Below are 4,523 nucleotides of genomic sequence, written 5' to 3' on the forward strand. Positions count from 1 at the left end.
ATTAAAGATTTATTTTCAGAGTTATACAGGCCCGCAGAGCCCAGCTGTTTCATGAATTTAATAAGACATATGGTGCGCGCTGCGCCCGATCAATCATATAGACTATTCCATTACACTTCACAGATTCCGCCGAAAGCTCCGATACTCGGTCACTGATCCTTGGCTGAAAAACCCATGGAATTCCTATTCTTCCGCCCCGAAGCTTCACTGTGTATGCATATAAATATTCACTCTGATTGCCAATTTCTGTACTTTCTCTTTCTTTCCTTCTCTAACATTTTTCACTTTGTTATATAAGACCTATATATTATACTGATCTATTCAGTGTAGGCCTCTTATACTTGAAAAACATTCATCATCTTCTTATTAGAAATGATTATTCACATATTATCTTCTCATTAGAAATGATTACTCACTGAGATATCTGAACATATAACAACATGTAAGAAATAGAGAAACAGTTAAATAGTTAAGCAGACACTGAGTTCTCAGATAAAAGCTTACTCATCAGTCATTCTGACTCTGTAATATGATCTTACAAAGAGACTATCAGTGAAAGATCTGACAGTTCTGACACTACAGACATATGAGATATTCATATAATTACACTTCTTTCAATTTCACAGATATTTCATATCTGATAAACAATATAATCATATCTAATGATAACATGAGAGAACTCTCAAACATGAGCATAGAAGTGATATCACAGTAGCTCTGAGTAATATTGAAATTACAACAGTAATAGATAGCTGATATGCATGCAACTCAACAAGTTTAATACAAGAAAATTCAATGATTAATTTAATAAGAAACTCATACAATTTCAACACCTATAGAATTAAATACAAAAGTGCTGAAAGAATGTTTAAATGCTTCTGCATATTTTAATACTTCTGATCTCACTCTATACTCATTATGAAGAATGAAAATGCTTATGAAACTTAGTATGAATGAAGATGTCATCAGTTCACTAATCAATCAAGATTGATATATTGTAAGAGGCCTACGCCGAATAGATCGGTATAATATTGATAGGTCTTATATAACAAAGATAAAAATGTTAGAGAAGAAAAGAAAGAGAAAGTGTGAGAATCAGTGATCAAGATGAATATTTATATGTGTATGTGATGATGTACGTGGTGAAGCTTCGAGGCAGAAGAATATACACATGTTCATAGCAGCTGAGAATCAGTGATTGAGAATGACTGAGAATCAGAGTGTATGTGTTTAAGAATAAAGTAATTGAAATCTGTGAAGTGTAATAAAATAGTCTATATAATTGATCAGGTACAGCTCATTATATTAGCTCTCTCTTTCAGAAGCAGTTCTCATCAGTCAAGAGCTGCTGTTTCAGATAACACAGAACTCAGAGTTCAGGTCAGTTAATTGTAGCTGACTCATTTTACAAGATATTATCAGCTGCAGTTATAGAGTCTCTTATCAAGAATATTCTCAATCTCTCACTCAAGCTCATTATCTTCTTCTATGATGTCTGATAACTGTCAGTCAGAAGTCAGTTGAGAATAGAACAGATCAGTAGTAGCACAGCAGAGCAAGCTTGTGTATTATTATTATTATTATTCTTCCATTATACTCATATGCAAGCGGAGCTTATGATGAGTCCTTGCGTGATGTTAAATACAGGTCAAGTGTTGGTTATACAGGAGGAAATACAGGTGTTGAGACCACGCCAAGATAACAAGAACATAGGAAAATACAAAGGAGTGACAATTAGATACATGCGATAATAACTTCCCAGCCCAGGAACATAGAGCAATTCATTGGAGCGATTTGTACACCTCTGTATTTATTAGGAACCTGAGGTGCTTGAGTTCCGGATTTAATGTATCCCCTGCGGGTTTCGAACCCACGCGCCTTGGTTTCCCACGCCAAGGTGCTACCGGGTGGCCGCATTAACCATTCGGCCACCGGGGCAGCAAGCTTGTGTAAAATACATTATGAATCTCTGATAATGTGTTAAGACAGTAGTTATGACTATCTAGAACTTCTATCACTTTATACTTGACATGACAGTAATCTAGTGTATGAGATGAATATGTGATTTATATATTCTTAAGATTCAACTATATCAGATCTTCTATCTTATATTATTCAGTGAGATCTCAGTGAATATTGATTTAATTCTCTTGATTTTATTTCACAGTTGTCATGAAGATCTCTGCTCAATTACAGGTATCTCAGAGCTTTGTTACTATATTGTCAGTGATCTGAATTGAACTGCAGAGGTTTAGTGTGAACTGTGTGATCTCTAGAAGATTCAATACTTTTATATAATATTCATATGTAAGAAAGAACAGGCTTATATCTGTTGAAATAACATCTTAATCATGGATAGTAATCTCTGCATGTAGAAGAAGATCATGTCAATTATCTTATAAGTGATTACAGAACTTACAGAGATAATTCTTCATGATCTGAATTGTCTATTCTGACACATCATCAATCTCAGAGTGATAGACAGTTGATAGACAGTATATAATCTTGAGAATTTCACAGATTCTTGTTCAGAGAGTGCTCATGAATTAACAGCTCTGATTCAATACTATAGATCTCAGTTATTCATATATCTGATAGAACAGACTCTGTAGAAAAGCTTCAGAGACTTATTTAGTATTCATCTTATTACAAGATTTCAATATTACATCTTTGCTCAGCTAATTTATAATAATCAGAATGTTTCTACAATTCTTACTCTCAGATAGATTAACAGTGAAGTCAATTACTACATCTCATCAGATTCTATCAGAGATATTGAGTGATTTTAATAGATCTTTTCTATGATTCTTTCATAAGATAATAGAAGAACAGTGATTGTAGTTTCAGATAAAGTGTCTAATACTGTTTAATATCTCAGATCAGTAGAACTCTTAGAAGATTATTCTATACAGTTATTCACAGTCTGAATGACTGATTATATGTGAATCATACATCTCTTATATTATTCAAGTATGTAAGAGTTCAGAGTGAGAGACTCAGTGTTGTTTATAAAATTATAGAGTATTATTATCATCAATTGAATATTCTGAGATATCAGTTCTTATATATAGTTCTGAGAGAAATCAGAGTGCTTCTTGATATACTGCTTCAATGAGAATCTGAAGAAGTTCATTCATCTGAGCTGCTGTATATCACAGTTCATTCAGTGTACAGAAAGTGAAGATATCAATGACAGTTCTAACTGAAGAAGCATGTATAGTGTTATAAACTGTTTCATCTTAATCAACTAGTATCTTCAGATTCAAGAGTCAATGCTCTCAGTTTATTCAGTGAGTATCTATTACATCAGATGACATATCTTACTCTTATTATAAGAGAACATCTGTCATTGAGTTCTGACTATCAGAATAGTAGTATATTGTAAAATAAAAGCAGCTTAAGAACTCAGATCATCACATCTATCATTCAGTGAGTTTATAGATAGTTGTGAAGTATTTGAGATTCTTATAATCTATGACTATCTTAAATTCAGAGATACTTCAGAGTTCAGAGTCTCATTCTTCTAAACAGTGTATAATTATGAGAAGTTTCTTATCATAGATCTTATAATTGCATTCAGCAGGACTCAGTTTCTTAGATATAAAGATATATGATTGTAGAATATGTTCATCATTATATTATAATATCACTTTTTCTGTCATATAGTCAGAGAAATCAGCTTCAATAACTATCTTATAATCAGAATCAAATATTATCAGTAGAGAGATATTAATGAACATCTTCTTTATCTGTATAAATGCAGCTTCAGTATTCACTGATTATTAAAATACTGAGTCTTTCTTAGTGAGATCTGTAAGTGATCTCATAATATCTGAGAAGTTTTATATAAATCAATGATAGAAGTTAGTAAATCTGATGAAGCTTTATACATCTTTTACAGTACACAGAGCTTCTCATTCAGGAATGACAGAGACTTTCTCAGAATTCATTCAAATTCTCTTATCAGCTTCTATAATAAAATTCAGATACTTAATACTCTTGACTTCAAAATCATACTTATCAATATCTATCAGTAGTTCTGCTTCTTATAGCTATTATAATATCTTTCACACATACTCTTGATATTCTTTTCTAAATTCATTGATGAAGATGAGAATTCCATCTAGATAAGTAGATACAAACTTATTAAGAAAATCTCAGAGCACTTAGTTAATATACTTCTGAAATATACTGAGAATGTTAGTCAGTTTAAAGAGTGTGACTATTTATTCAAAGAGATTATAACATGTTTAAAATGCTGTAAGTTATTCATCTTCTTCAGTAATATGAATCTTATGAAACACAGTGATGATATCTAGTTTTATAAATTATTAAGCTTATCTGATCTATTCTAGAATTTTATTGATGAGAGATAAGAGATATCAATCTTTCTTTATCAATCTGTTCAGATCTTGATAGTTCATACAGAATCAAAGTCCTTCATCTGGTTTCTTTGCAAAGAGAATAGAGGCTGTGATGAAAGAGTTATTAATATATATAAATTCTTTATTCAACAGATCATT

The 4,523-nt window shown here is 31.7% G+C and overlaps 1 pseudogene across 1 annotated transcript; it reads right to left on the reverse strand.

Annotated features, from left to right (window-relative positions):
- Positions 1-1,849: 1,849 nt before the first annotated feature.
- BDBG_18045 lies at positions 1,850-1,938 on the reverse strand (annotated as a pseudogene). Its single transcript has one exon. The product of its transcript is annotated as a tRNA-OTHER (tRNA).
- Positions 1,939-4,523: the final 2,585 nt, after the last annotated feature.

This window comes from Blastomyces gilchristii (genome assembly GCF_000003855.2).
Source record: "Blastomyces gilchristii SLH14081 genomic scaffold supercont1.48, whole genome shotgun sequence".
Classification (NCBI taxonomy): domain Eukaryota; kingdom Fungi; phylum Ascomycota; class Eurotiomycetes; order Onygenales; family Ajellomycetaceae; genus Blastomyces; species Blastomyces gilchristii.